General features: G+C 40.3%; 1 protein-coding gene across 5 annotated transcripts in view; it reads right to left on the reverse strand.

Moving 5' to 3' along the window:
• LOC138420953 (uncharacterized) overlaps positions 1–15,619 on the reverse strand; it is a 199,477-nt gene that overhangs the window by 127,531 nt on the left and 56,327 nt on the right. The window contains exons 1-2 of one of the 5 annotated variants that reach the window (XM_069554675.1): positions 8,629–8,684; positions 5,809–5,940 (exon numbers count right to left, since the gene is read on the reverse strand). The exons of 3 other annotated variants lie outside the window; for them this stretch is intronic. The gene's annotated coding sequence lies outside the window, so the exon portion shown is untranslated. Of the gene's footprint in view, positions 1–5,808; positions 5,941–8,628; positions 8,685–15,619 lie in introns of those variants that run through there. One more of the 5 variants, XM_069554673.1, reaches the window with a different exon arrangement.

The raw sequence follows: 15,619 nt of genomic DNA on the forward strand, positions 1-15,619 counted from the left end.
AATGTGAAACTTGTTAAATTGAAATTAAAGTTTTATTTAATAGGAAAAAAACAGTTATTTTAATGTAGGTTACCACTCGTGCACTTTGTCTAAAACAATCCCTTATTGCTCATTTTCCTTCTGTGATTTTCCTGCAACACTCCATCATGTTGATACAACACTGAGTTCACTGTCTTCCTCCTACAGTTCTAGACACTTACAACTCTTCTCACTAATTAGATACTCATGGGGAATACAAAGAACTAGCACTGGCTCTTAAATATCCAGAATAATTAGATGACAGAAATCTCTCCTCTAACTCAGCTGGCTACTAATCTCTAAACTTACAGAAAAAAAAATCTGCTGTTACCTAGTGATTTCAAGCTAATGATCACAGGTTTATGTTGAGAAATCTTAGAAGGCTTTGCTAACATTAAAACCCTTAAGAGGAAAAGGAGAAATGAACCTTAAATAAGCAGAGCATTTAAAAAATTTCCTGCATCAAAATGTTTCTTGAATTGGGAGAATAGATAATCCACAGGCAGAATTAGGTGGCGCCAGTGGTAAACAATATGTCTGCCAGTTCAGGAGATGTAAGAGACGTGGGTTCAATCCCTGGGTCAGGAAGATCCCCTGAAGTAGGAAATGCCAGGCTACTCCAGTATTCTTGCCTAGAAAATTCCATGGCCCTAGGAGCCTGACAGGCTACAATCCATGGGGCTGCAAAGAGTTGGACACAACTGAATACACACACACACACACACACACACACACACACACACAGAACTCAGAAAATATTATGGGCTAGATTTTAGGAAGTAAGGGGAAAAAAGAAGGGGCAGGAAACTTGATGTTAATTGCGTGCCTACTTACATGCCAGCCAGAGGGTTCGTACCTTTAATAGTAATAATCAGTGAGAGTAAACAGTTACGTGACAGATATTATGAGAAATCTTTATATGGATATCTATTCCTGCCAAGTACTGTTTTATGATTTTAACTTGAGGAAACTGGGGCTCAGAGATCCTAAGCAACATACCACAGGTCATATGATTAGTAAGTAAAGCCAAGGAGCTCAGTTTTGAACTCTGCCAATCTGATTACAGGGCTCATGCTCCCAACCACTATCCGTTCCCACTTCTTGCATGTTTACCTTATCTATATACAACAATATCAGATCCTCTTGGCCCCTCCAGAGTGGAAAAAGACATGATGAAAATATTTCACCTTAATACTCCAAATATATAGTAATGGCAGAACTGTGTCATAACTGATGTTGATAAAGACAAGCCCTGAACTAAAATCTGTAAACTTCATCAAAAGCCAAGGTCCCTCTGCACTGGCTTAGCCCTCTTTTCCTCTACCACATTGTCGCCTATATTTCAATGTGATTTTCTCTTGCAGGTGTCATTTCCAATAGTCTACGTAATGTGATACACTGTAATTGTTTATATTCCCTCCTCAATTGTCTCATCACTTTGGGAGCAGCAATTACTACAGACAGCTCTATTCAACAATAAACACAGACAAAAGACAAATAAGTACCTCTCTACAGTTGTTTGCCTTCTCCCTCAAAGACCTCATTTTCCTTCAAGGCAACATGAAATTTTTTGCTTTGAGTGTACGTGTTTGTTTTTTTTTTTTTTATGTTTATTAGAGTATAGTTGACTTACAATGGTGTGTTAGTTTCAGGTATACAGGCAAAGTGAATCAGTTATACATATACATACATCCACTCTTTTAGATTCTTTGCCCATATAGGCCATTCAGTCAGTCAGTTCAGTTGCTTAGTCGTGTCCAACTCTTTGCAACCCCATGAACCACAGCATGCCAGGCCTCCCTGTCCATCACCAACTCCTGGAGTTTACCCAAACCCACGTCCATTGAGTCAGTGATGCCATTCAACCATCTCATCCTCTGTCATCCCCTTCTCCTCCTGCCCTCAATCTTTCCCAGCATCAGGGTCTTTTCAAATGAGTCAGCTCTTTGCACCAGGTGGCCAAAATATTGGAGCTTCAGTTTCAACATCAGTCCTTCCAAAGAACACCCAGGACTGATCTCCTTTAGGATGGACTGGTTGGATCTCCTTGCAGTCCAAGGGACTCTCAAGAGTCTTCTCCAACACCACAGTTCAAAAGCATCAATTCTTTGGCGCTCAGCTTTCTTTATAGTCCAACTCTCACATCCATACATGACCACTGGAAAAACCATAGCCTTGACTAGATAGACCTTTGTTGGCAAAGTAATGTCTCTGCTTTTTAATATGCTATCTAGGTTAGTCATAACTTTCCTTCCAAGGAGTAAGCGTCTTTTAATTTCATGGCTGCAATCACCATCTGCAGTGATTTTGGAGCCCAGAAAAATAATGTCAGCCACTGTTTCCACAGTTTCCCCATCTATTTGCCATGAAGTGATGGAACCAGATGCCATGATCTTAGTTTTCTAGAATGTTGAGCTTTAAGCCAACTTTTTCACTCTCCTCTTTCACTTTCATCAACAGGCTCTTTAGTTCTTCTTCACTTTCTGCCATAAGGGTGGTATCATCTGCATATCTGAGGTTATTGATATTTCTCCCACCAATCTTGATTCCAGCTTGTGCTTCCTCCAGCCCAGCATTTCTTATAATGGGCCATTACAAAGTATTGAATAGAGTTCCCTGTGTGACACTTTAGGTCATTATTAGTTACCTATTTTATATATAGCAGTATATACATGTCAATTCCAGAAAACTTTCATGAATATTCTGGCTATCTACTAGTTATAAGGGCTTCCCAGGTGGCATTAGTGGTAAAGAATCTCCCTGCTAATACAGGAGATGCAAGAGATGCAGGCTTGATCCCAGGGTTGGGAAGATCCCCTGGAGTAGGAAATGGCACCCCACTCCAGTGTCCTTGCCTGAAAAATGCCATGAACAAGAGGAGCCTGATGGGCTGCAGTCCATGGGGTTGTAAAGAGTCGGACACGACTGACTGACTGACCACACACACACACACACACACACACATCACTTATAAATATTAATAAGCATGCATTAAGCACCTTCTGAGTGCCGCCCCCCCCCCCCTTACTAGGTGCTGGATAGGATACACTCTGTTATCTCTACTTCACATAAATACTGTATTATTTATTTATTTGTACTATAACAAATGACCCCCAAACTTCAAAGCTTAAAAAAATAAACATTTATTCTCTCACTGTTTCTGTGGGTAAGGAATTTGGACACAGCTTAGTTGGATGTCTCTGGCTTAAGTTCTCTCATGAAACTGCAGCCCAACTGTCAGGTAGGGATGCAACCTCATCTGAAGGCTCAAGCCAAGTAGGGAAGGATCTACCTTGAAGCTCATTCACATGGTTGTCAGCAATATCTATTTCCTCAAGAGCAGTTAGATTGAAGGCATCAATTCCTTGCTGGCTGTTAGCCAAAGACCACCCTCAGTTCCTTGCTACATGGTTCCTCTTTACAGGGCAGCTCCCACTGTAGCATCTGACTTCCCTCAGAGGGAGGGAGACCAAGATAGAAACCACACTATTATGTCACTTACTCTCCAAAGTGGGCTTTCCTTGAGGCTCGGATGGTAAAGAATGAGCCTGCAATGTGGGAGACCTGGGTTTGATCCCTGGGTTGGGAAGGGAACGGCTACCCACTCCAGTGTTCTGGCCTGGAGAATTCCAGGGACTGCATAGTCTACAGGGTCACAAAGAGCTGGACATCACACCAGCTTTGCCATATTCTATGTGCTATAAATGAGTGTAGGGCCAGCCTACATTCAAGGACAAGGCATTACATAAGGGTTTAAAAACCAGGAATCAGGGACCATTGGGGGCGACTCTTAAAGGCAGCCTACCTACTTCCACTGTTGAATTTTTGTGCCCCTAAAGGGCACATACATGAAATCTACAAAATAAATAAAATCTATATGAAATGAAATCTATTTCATCGAAATGAAACCTATAAAATCTATAAAATAATTCTTATTTCCCAACATCTCTGTTTTAAAGCTAAATGAACACATTTAGGAAAAGTCAATCAACAAGTATTTATGGAATGGCTAATGTGCCTAATACAACCAGATATGAAACATGCAGGGAAACACTGAAGGCAGAAGGAGAAGGGGATGACAGAGAATGAGGTGGTTGGATGCCATCACCGACTCAATGGACATGAGTTTGAGCATGATCCAGGAGTTGGTGATGGACAGGGAAGCCTGGTGTGCTACAGTCCATGGGGTCTCAGAGTCAGACATGACTGAGTCAATTGAACTGAATATGACCGACACTGTTATAGAACAAAAGAAATAACTAAACCTGTGTTGTAAAAACTCACCAAGACCACTCCCTCCCCGCTGCCACCACCCACCCCAGGCAGAAACACGGGAGAATAAAGATTAAGACAACCATTGTTCTTTTTTAATTAAAACCACCTCAGCATTTACTGTTATAGACTATTTTAAGAATGTCTTCTGAAGCTAGAGCAGTGACAAGCAAAACTTGCCCACAGATATAAAATACATTCTCTAATATCAGCTTTAATAACAAGAACAGTGCTATTTCCACCTCCATATGCCTTCCTCTTCTATCTTATAGCTCAACTGATCAGAATTTGGGAGAGGAAGAGGGGTATTATTTACTGATTCCACTCATAATTCAATACACATTAAGTAGGGGCCATCAACAGTAAATAGTACAAACCAGACAACTTGTCGTTGATGCTAAAAAAACATTTTAGCTTCTCCAGAATTTTAAGTGTCTCAAGAAGAAAATGAGAAGGGTGAACGAAAAACATTCCTTTTTTTTTTTTTGTAAAGAAAGGTGTATATGTTTATTTTTGGCGGTGCCGCACAGCATGTAGGTTCTTAGTTCCCCAACCAAGGATCAAACCTGTACCCCCTGCAGTGGAAGCATGGAGTCTTAACCGCTGGGCCAGGAACATATTCTTAATTGAAAGAAATTTTACCAAAAAGAAACTGAGAAATAAACTATACAGGAAAGTAATATGAAAAAGAATGGATCTATGTATAACTGAGTCACTTTGCTGTACACCTTAAACTAACACATTGTAAATCAACTATACTCCAATATAAAATAATAATGTTTTAAAAAGAAAGTGAGAAAATACAGAATTACCTGAATTTACCTTGAGTTGGCAAGACTCCTCCCCTCGCCCCATCACCAATCAAAATAGGAACTCATGAGCTGGCTTAGGTTCAACTATAGAGAAATAACATTCCATTTTGCACACCTAAGTTTTTGAAAAAGACCCCTTAAACAAGCAAATAAATAAAATCTGCAATAAGTGCCAAGAAGAAAAGAGGGGGAATGATAGAGGGTAAGTGATGAAGAATTGCTTAGTTGAGAAAGAGCTCTCTAGAGAGCTGATATTTCAGCTGAGACATCATACAGGAGAAGATTCCAGGCTGCAAAAAGTAGGACAAGGAGTTCTCCAGGTAGACAGTGAAACCAAGCAGGGCCCTGTGGGGCTCCTGGGCATGAAAGCCTTTCTGTCCCTCGTTTCTTGTAGGCAAGACTCCAGCTTCCATGACCTTCCCTGAGTTCCAAAGGACAGATCTGAACAGTTGCTAATCAAGGGAGAAGCAGCCAAGAAACCACTTGAGGCAAGATTAAAGGGACCAGAGGAGCGCATCAAGATCGGGAGACCAACCACCTGAGACCCTGCATACAACCTAATCTTGTCAGCAACCCCACTCTTGAACCGTTGCTATCAAATTCCTCATTAAGTCCTCCCAGGTTGGAAAGCATAGTTTTTCAGAGCAGGAGCCTGCTGTGTCCCCCTTTTCCTGGCAAAGCAATAAAGCTATTCTTTTTGACTCACCCCAAACTCTTGTCTCCAAGATTTGATTCAGCACCACTGCACAGAGGCCAAGGTTTCAGCAGCGAGAGGACTGCGTGTTTCCTGATAAGAGGAGGACACTGGCATACCACAGGAATCAAAAGAAGGCCAGCTCTGGATGAAGCAGAGAATGGAATAAAATGAGCCCACACCAGCTACTGTGAGGGAAATGGACAGGGCAGGAAGGGCAGATCTGTTCTGAGGCTGCTGGAGGAATCTGGGTAAGAGATGATGGTGGCTCAATCTGGAGTATTGTTAATGGAAACAGAAGTTAGAGGCCAGAAATACTTACGATGTAAAAACAACAAGTGAGATTGGATAGGAGGGTGAGAAAGAGGTGGAGAGAGAAAATGAGAAAATGAGAGACAGACTGAAGAACTTCCCATTTGCCTCATGGAATATTCTGCAAAACCCAGTTCTCACTTGTGTTTATCCTGTCAGCCACAGGTGAAATCTTCCATTCACTGGGAAGTCAGACAGGAAACAAACTAAAATGCCTCCAGAAAGAGGGCTGAGAAATTAAGAGTATACACAAAATCCAGAAAGTGTGTTTATGGACCACATATTCTAACCATTTTATCAGATGAGAAAAGCATGACTCTGAGAAGCTAAGGAGCAGGACCAAGTTAACTATCAGTTAAGGGAAGAACCAAGGCTAGAATCCAGTTCTTCTGACTGGTCCAAATACAAATGAAGCAATACGACAAATGGGCACAATGATTACATGTACTTAATAGCCATGTTTTCATAATTTCCTATCTTCCATCCTCCAATCCTTGGAGGAAGCGGTATGGCATTTGAATGCAAATTGCAAGGGGATGGGGACAGGTAAAATTTTGCATCATTTTTTTAAGAAAACCTGCTAAACATATGCATAAGCTATGGGACACTACTGTAGTGATCTTGTTGCAGGAAGGCGGACCCCTTCCAGGGCCCGAAACTGGGCTCTTGTCTAACACTCGGAAATGAATTGTCCGAGGAGACACATGCGCTGACAAAGCAAGAGATTTTATTGGGAAAGGGCACCCAGGTGGAGAGCAGTAGGGTAAGGGAACCCAGGAGAACTGCTCTGCCTGGTGGCTCGCAGTCTCGGGTTTTATGGTGATGGGATTAGTTTCCGGGTGGTCTTTGGCCATTCTAATTTAGAGTCTTTCCTGGTGGTGCACGCATTGCTCAGCCAAGATGGATGCTAGCGAGAGGGATTCCAGAAAGTGGGCAGACACACGGTGTCTCCTTTCAACCTTTCCGGAACTCTTCCGGTTGGTGGTGGCTTATTAATTCCGTATTCCTTATCAGGACCTCCTGTCATAAAACAGCTCATGCAAATGGTTACTATGGTGCCTGGCCAGGGTGGGGGGTTTCAATCAGTGTGCTTCCCCTAACAGTCTAAATGTTACTGAAGAAAATGAGGGAAGCATGGAATGGAGGGAAGGACAGAGGGAGAGAGGGAGGAAAGAGAAAGTAAAAAGTTTTAACCTCAAATTATATTGTAGAAAATGAACAAATTTGGACCCTATATGAACACTGATGTAAAGCCTCCTTTGCAGTACTAGGTTATAAATGATATGAAATTTGTGTGAAAACTTTTAATATTTCAATTTCCTAAGTCTAAGAATCTAATTTTATAATCTTTTTTTACATTTTTCTAGGCTTCCAATTCTAGTTCTTTCCCAATATGAAGAAAAGAATAGATTTATCAGTTCAGAAATAGGCAACAAATGGAAAGAAAGATGATTAATGCAAGATATTATGATTTTAGCTCTAGTATTCCCTCCCCAAATGACATTTCAGTGATACAGGCTTCTCATCTCACTCCCCGATTCACTGACATTTACTTTTAACTCTCCTTTACAAACCCATTCTGATACAAATTCAGAGAAAAATCTATGTAAAATAATTCAAATTGTTACTCATCTCAGTCGCATGTTTGACTAAATTCAAGTTCTCAGAAAAACACAACTTTGAAGTCTTTCATGCAGACTTACCATCTCCAAGCTTTAATAAAAAACATGCTTATGTCAACAGATCCAATTTTTCATGAAAAACAAATAGCTTTCATACACATTTACACCCACCAACAGAGAAAACAATCTAGCCTAAAGCTACCCACTTTTCCTAAAATTATGGATACCCTATGCAAGTTGAAAATGTCTGTTTGAAAGCTTTAAAAAGCCAGAATTAATTTTTTTTTTTAAGATAGCCACCAAACCTCTTTTCTCTTAAAAGGAAAGTTAATTCTCTAGGTCTGGGCACACAGCAAATTTGAAGTTTGAAAAGATCAATTGCTTCTCTTTTATATTTCATGCTCTCATACTCAAAATGGCTGGCTCAATTTAGATAACACTTTCCTCCAAACACCCCTCATTGTAAAGCACAATGTGACTGTTCAGAAAGTTATGAGTCATGGAAAAGAGGAGGTTATAAAACCTTTCTCCTCTAAACTAAATAAAATCATTTACTGCCAACCACAGGAGATAAAAGTCAAATCAGTCTTTCTGCAAGTCAGTGAATCAGTTCTATAACCTCCCACAAGATTCTTCTCAAGTAATTTGCAAAAGAATTAGCACAGCCTTTGCCAAAGAAGTTGAAAAAACATCCCACTGTGTTTCTGTAATTCACTGATGAATTTACGAGCATTGATAATTTTCTTGTCAAGAGAAAGACCCAACTTCACTCTTTTCCAATTCAGTTTTGTATGTAAGTGATATCGTGCAGTTTAAATACTAAACCTTAATCAAGTAATGAAACAAGGCAACCCCTGGCATTTTATTATGTCATAAACAATTCAATCCCACCACATACCCATACTATTTCAGGACCAATCCACAGCCAAGGGATTCATGGCTCTCCAATCATGTCTGACTGGGGAGAAAAGAGAAAGGGACAGGATGAAAGGTCCAAGCCTACTTGCCTATCTCCAGTGTGTTCGTTTTATGCCAAAAAAGCAAAAGGGTTTTAAAAATATTTTCATGTTAGAAATCTACTTACAGGGACCCAAAATAAAGAGTCCGTGATTCTTCTTAATATAAAGACATAAATACTACTGCTAGTCAGTGCTAGGTGAGTGCCTCTTCCACATACACATTTATTATTTACTTGGCTGGTTTTCCACTCAAGGGCTAGCACCCCTTAATCCTACCCCAACCCTTACCTGCAGCCCCATTTCACCCTACCCCAACCTCCCAGTCTGCCGCTGGGACCCAAGGCGGTGCGCACTGATCTGACTTGTAACATGGCTCTACGAAAGTAGTCCACCAGGTGGCCAATCACGGACCGCCCTCTAGCGACGCCTCCACAGTGGTTCCTCGGCAGAATACAACTCACAGTGTGTGGCTCACAGTGTGTGGCACACAGTGTGTGGCAGAGGGGTGTAACCCAAGCACTTGCCAACTGCCACAGCACTAATTCACCGGTGGGCTTTCCCATCAGTTTCACCTGTGGGTTCTCCCATCAGTTCCACCTGTTACACACGTGGATAAAGGAACTCATCTGAAAGAGGATGCCAGACGTTGACAAATCAAATTCCAGGAAATGGAGGTCCAGGTCTGGATTCCTCCCTCTTAATAGAAAAAGTAATAGAACTAGTCAATTTGTGTGTATGCGCATGCGCATATATGTGTAGGAGAAGGTGGTTAGATGTTAGGAATGGACAGGAAAAATGCTGGGGAAGACTAGTGGGCCGATTAACACTACCCCCTGCTGCTGCTGCTGCTGCTGCGTCACTTCAGTTGTGTCCGACTCTGTGTGACCCCATAGACCGCAGCCCACCAGGCTCCACCATCCCTGAGATTCTCCAGGCAAGAACACTGGAGTGGGTTGCCATTTCCTTCTCCAATGCATGAAAGTGAAAAGTGAAAGTAAAGTTGCTCGGTCGTGTCCGACTCTGTGCGACCCCATGGACTGCAGCCCACCAGGCTCCTCTGTCCATGGGATTTTCCAGGCAAGAGTACTGGAGTGGGTTGCCATTGCCTTCTCCAACACAACCCCCTAGCCCTACTTTAAGAAATATCTTAGATCTAAATGGTACTTTATAACCCCATCTTTATAAGCCCATGTGTTTCTTTATAAAAAGCCTCATTACACCTAAAACTACTGAGATGAGTCATAATTTAGTACAAATTGAAAACAGAATTCTGTACCCAAGTTCTGTGCTTCTTCAGGCAGTCTGTACTGTGAGTAGATTTTTATCCCCAGTATTCACAGATGTGGGAGAGCTGGGAGAAATCTTATAACCCTAAAGACTCTTAAAACCTCTAAGCCAAAGTAAACAGGCCAAATGTGCTAATCATCGGGCAAATGGAGACGGCTAAGACCTCCACTCAAAGCTTTAGGAAAATATTCTAAAGTTCACATTAGCGCAAATAGGATTTTCAGGATATGAATTTCACTAAAGCGCAAATTGAATCATGTCGGTATAATCCACACATATTTCCGCCAGCTGGGATCCTGGATATTGAGATGTGACCATCTCTCCATGGACCTGAAACCACCAATCTGTCTCACCTACGTTGCTGCACGGCCGTCAGATGGAGACACTGTGTGGTCACTACCCTAGCAAACAGATCTAAAGCACCTACGTCTAGGGAAACGGCTACAGCTCCCATTTCCAATCTCCGGAGCCACCCAGTTCCTCTTCAATGGAGTATCAATAGAGAGGCTAAACGGATTGTTTACTTAATTGTGCTGTGCAAGCTGAATAATTGTGTGCTTTCCAGAAAGGCTTTGTAACCAATGAGATAGCGCTGGATCTGCCAAAACCTTTACCTTGAAGCCAACATCCTTTCTTTCTAATACAGTCTCTCTCCTATCACAAATAACGGCAACCGTGGTATTATTGCCAGAGAAGGCAAAACCATGGCAGAAACATCAAAAATCATGTCTTTCAAAATGGAAAAATCTCCATTAAGCTGCTGCTGAGAACTGCTATCTCTGAATATGCCAGTGTGAAACCTTTAGTCACAAACCAGGATTTAGTGGATTACACACTGAAGCAGCCAACAAATGGCAATCTGAACCTACCTTTAGGGCAAGCAAAATTGGTCCATTAAATATAATAACCATATTTTAAGAGGATAAGAGAAACGTGATGAAAACAAGAGGGAATGTTGGGAGCTGTTTTTAAAATACCAAATATTGTGCAAAAAGGCTAAAAAGATGGAAAATAGAATATTATGTACCAAAGTCTCTAGGACGATAAAAATCAATTAATACCAGGTTAGAAAACAGTGAAATAAGGTATGTTGAGTGAAAAAAAAAAATCTAAGGACAGCAACAACCAAATTTTTAGCCAAAGAAAACCCTGTATTACTTACTAAGTCAAGAGAATAAGACCAAGACAGATGTCTTTTTAATTCTTTCCCTGAAACTTGTTTCAAGCATTAAAAAGCACAGCGGAAGTTCTCAGAACACTTGCTTCTGGTAGAGAAATTGCTTGTAACACATCACACTTGTTTTTTGGTTTTCATTAAGTTACTTTTCAACAGATAAGGCTCCAAAAACATGGTTCAAAATTGAGAAGTCTCCCTCCTACCCAGGTCTCCAGCCATCCATCCCTTTTCTCAGAGATAATCACTGTTTCTTGTTTTCTTCCAGACCAGAAATCTAAATATTTTTATATTTTATTTTATAATAATTTTCCTTTGATATGTTTTTGCCTATTTATTACCTTGTTTTTATTTCTTGCAAGTTTTTCATTAATAATAATCAAAGTCTTTTCTCCTTCATAGGTCTATGTTCATATAGTTTGAGATTCTCCAATTGGCTGTTTCTTCTCAGCTTTCATAATCCCCCCATGATACAGTCTAATTGACATGTCTCACTAACAGGATTAGGACTTTAGAAAAACAGTATGCATCAGGATCTGACAAGAATGCAAAGATGCTATTTTTATGCAGGTACCCTTCAAAAATACCCAAGAGATTTAAAACAAATGGGAATACAACATGGAACAGCCACCAAACCAAAGTTTTAAGTGGGTTTGAGCCTCGACAGGACAGTCATATCCTGATTCAAGTGCCAGCTGGCTTGGATTTTGAAACATCGACCTCATCTGATTTTTCAGGTTTAAATTGGTCCAGAGCAATACAGTTCTACTTTTACAAAATTTGCTTTACACCAGTTTGCTTTTACAGAAGACCTACATTAGTACCTGTTTGGGCTAACAAAAACAAGTTCGAAGAGGATTTTCACTTTTATGAAAAAGACAAAAAGAGAAACTAGCATTCAGTGTTTGTGCTGTAGGTAGCTGTTACCAAGGCAGCTCGAACCCTGAGCAGGGAGAGCGGCACAGCCAAGCTCCTTCCCAGGAAATAGGCTGGGTGTCTCAGCACCAAGCTGCAGTAGCTTTGAACTGTGTCTGTGCTTTATCTGTGTATTTCGTGCATCCAATAGCAACATGTATCCTAAGTTAATTGCTTCTTCACTTTCACTTAAGCCGCTTAGGCTCACGAAAGTTTTCTTAGGAACGCTCTCTTTCTTAAACCTGTATTGGCCTGAGTGTTTGGGAGCAGGGAAGAGAGAATGGGTGCTGGGAGGGAAGATAAGCCGGGTGCCCCCAACAGGCAGAGAGGCCTTCCAAAGAGAATGGAAGTTAACACGCACATTTCAAATACTTCGGGTCAATTTTTTTCCCTCCCCAAATTCATCTGAAGCTATGGATAGTTAGGGAGGAAAAAACAAAAAACAAAAACAAAAACCTAGGTTCTGGCTCTGGTCTTGTTTTGTGTACCCTTGGCTTAATCACCTTCGATTCACTCTCCTCATTTATAAAATGAGGACCTTGGCCGTGATGAGTTCTAAAGCCCTTTTTACTTTTAATCCTCTCAATCTAAGATTCAGTTTCTCTCCATATATTGACTTATATGCCAGTTATAAGGGCTTAATTTTTTTTTATTTTCCACAAATTTATTTACCATGAAATAACAACCTTGGTATAAATATTTTAAAATCCTCATCAAGGAAAAGAAGTGACTATAGTGCACAGCTGTCATTTTGAAGATGTCCATCATCATTCCCCCTCCTTGGCAGCACCTGGATTGCTTTAGGGGGAAGTATCTGTGTACACCTGAGGGGAGATAAGCCCAAGTGTTTGTCTCCCCACTATAAAAGCTTAAGAAGAAACTGGAAATTTCCTTCTGCCAGAGTCTCCTCTCATAAATCAGTACATCCATAGGATGGATGTGTGACCATCAAATTTTCTCCTGCAGGACTCTGAATCTTTAGCAGAACACCACAAGAACAAGAGAAACAGCTGGAGTTCATTCACTCCAGAAGTGAGACCTAGGCAAGACTGTGGAGTAACTCCTGCAACAAGGCTTTCTATCCTTTCATTCTGAAGTTTTCCCTTAAATCCTACAAACAACACAGTACCCTCCCAATAAATTCTCTTTTCTATTTAAGATAGTGGTTTGCTGCATACTGATTCACTTCAAAACTTAATGGCTTAAAATAATAACCATTTATTTGCTCACAGTTCTACAGATTGGCAGTTTGGGTAGGGCTCAGCTGGGATGGTGTGTCTCTGCTCCACGTGGTACCAGCTGGGTTCATTTCAACATCTGCAGTCAGTGGAAAGATCTGCTGGGGGCTGACCTTGGATTGCCTCACTGACTCACTTATTTGGAAGCTGGCTGAAGCCATCAGCTGGAACACATCAGTTCTCCACGTGGCACCTCACCCTCCAGTAGGCCATACTGGAGGAATGCTCAGAGAGAACAAAAGCAGAGAGGCAACTTCCCTCACATCACATTCTAGTGATCAGATAGTTTAAAACCAGCCCAGATTTAAGGGGTGGGAAAAGAGACTTCATCTGTTAATGGAAGGAGTAACAAAGGAACCTTACCGGGTAAAGGGGATATAAGGAGACATGATTCATTGGGGACTATTACTGTATGAATTTACCATGGTAGAGTTCATTTCTGTCGCTTGCAACCTAAGAATGATAACTAGTCCATCAATCTGTGTAATGGGACATGGAACACATTAGATTTGGAAGGCCTCAACATTGAAGACATTTTCCCTGTTTCTATCTCACATAGAAATGAGATTATTTGGAAATAATGTGGTATCATGGTAACGGGACTGTAAGAATGAATGAATTTAAAGTGAAATTATCATGTTTCAAGTCTCGCCAGCTACTTAGTTACATAATTTTAAACCTACATAATCTCTGTGACTTCATTTACATATATGAATGAATGGATGAATGGATGGATGAAATGGAGTGATAAGATCTGCCTGAATTGCAAATATTATGGTAGATATGAAATAGAGTAACTATGTGAACTACAGGAAATCTTCACTTTGTACTGTAGTACAGGACCATAAAATGATCACACAAGTTGATACTGTGCAAAACTGTCTTAATGGAAAACATTATAATTGTTCCATGACCTCTAAACATTTCTGTCAAAACACTACAACCTCTTTCACTATTGGTTATAAATGTATCAGGAAATGAAAAAAAAAAGAACAAAACTGTTTTTGCTTAGTATGCTATCATTTAAACTAGTAAAAACACTAAAAATAAAGTGTCTTATTTGTAAAAAAAAAAATGATCAAGATTAGCTTGGGTAGTGTTTGCCTTCTTGTCATCATATAACTGATAATGTGGAATGAGGATCTTTTCTATGCCTTGGCAAATTGTCACACTGCTTTTTAAGTTAGCATCTGCTTTCCAACATTTTATCCCTTATATTTTCAGGGTCACGAAATGTCTCCAAGAGTTTCTTTTATGTGAATTTTTTTGCTGATGTCACTGCCTCTAAGACATTTTTATCCTTTCATACAACCTCTTTCCTTATTTATGTCAGTAAGTTTGCCTTCACTAAGTTCCTCTGGATGCATGTCCTTCAAAAGGCAGTAGTATCAACATTCCCACAATCAACTCTTTTTTCTACATTCCATTTATGTTTGATTCAAACTTCACTTTCAGCATTATTACTTTTGTTTCTTTGTTGAACTTTCACTTTTGCTGGACTATTCTTTCTTTTAACTATTCATATTTGTAAAATGTCACGAGTTTATCGCTGGGAAACAAAGAGGCAACACAAATACACACTTTGCTGTCCGTTTGTGAGCTGTAACAGGTGCGTAGTATCAATCACTGCAAGAAGTGACAAGATTGGTCACTGATTGTAAATGTGCATCTGCCACTTATGTAGTGACTTGTGGACCAAAGAGTTAGTGGCAATGTTTGTACTTTACACAACTTCTCAGTGAATATATTTGGTAACTGAAATTTGAACCATGTTGCTAGGAAACTGATGTTATTTAAATTGTGGTAACTGAAATGTGTGCATATAGAACTATGCAAAGTAAACCATTTTAAAGATGATGTTGAGTTTAATTATTGCCACAGTTGTTATTAAAGAGAGAAAGAGCAGACCTCAGTTCTACTGTATTAAAGAAGGAGTTCAATTTAATTCAATCACTATTAGGCCCCAACAATTTTCATCTTTGCCATTGCAAGGTGCGAAGATTAGTACTAAGTGTAAGTAAACAAGAGGGGAGGAGGAAGGACTGGAAAAGAAAAAACAAAAACCTGCATTTTAACCTTTCCACAAAGGCCTAGAGGAAAATAGAACACACCAAATCCAAAGGTTAAACAAAAGTGAGGAAAGAGATTGTCCAAGTTAAGTAGCTCTTTCTACTGCTCTTTACTTCCATGGCCAGAAGGAAAATATTTCAATAACTTTCCAGGAATGGGGCTGGTAATCTCCCAATATTCATCTGCCTTTCTTTCTTAGCAGCAGAATGCCAACTTTTGGCTGGTTATACTGCTGCCCAGGATATT

Source organism: Ovis canadensis, chromosome 15 (assembly GCF_042477335.2).
Source record: "Ovis canadensis isolate MfBH-ARS-UI-01 breed Bighorn chromosome 15, ARS-UI_OviCan_v2, whole genome shotgun sequence".
Taxonomy (NCBI): domain Eukaryota; kingdom Metazoa; phylum Chordata; class Mammalia; order Artiodactyla; family Bovidae; genus Ovis; species Ovis canadensis.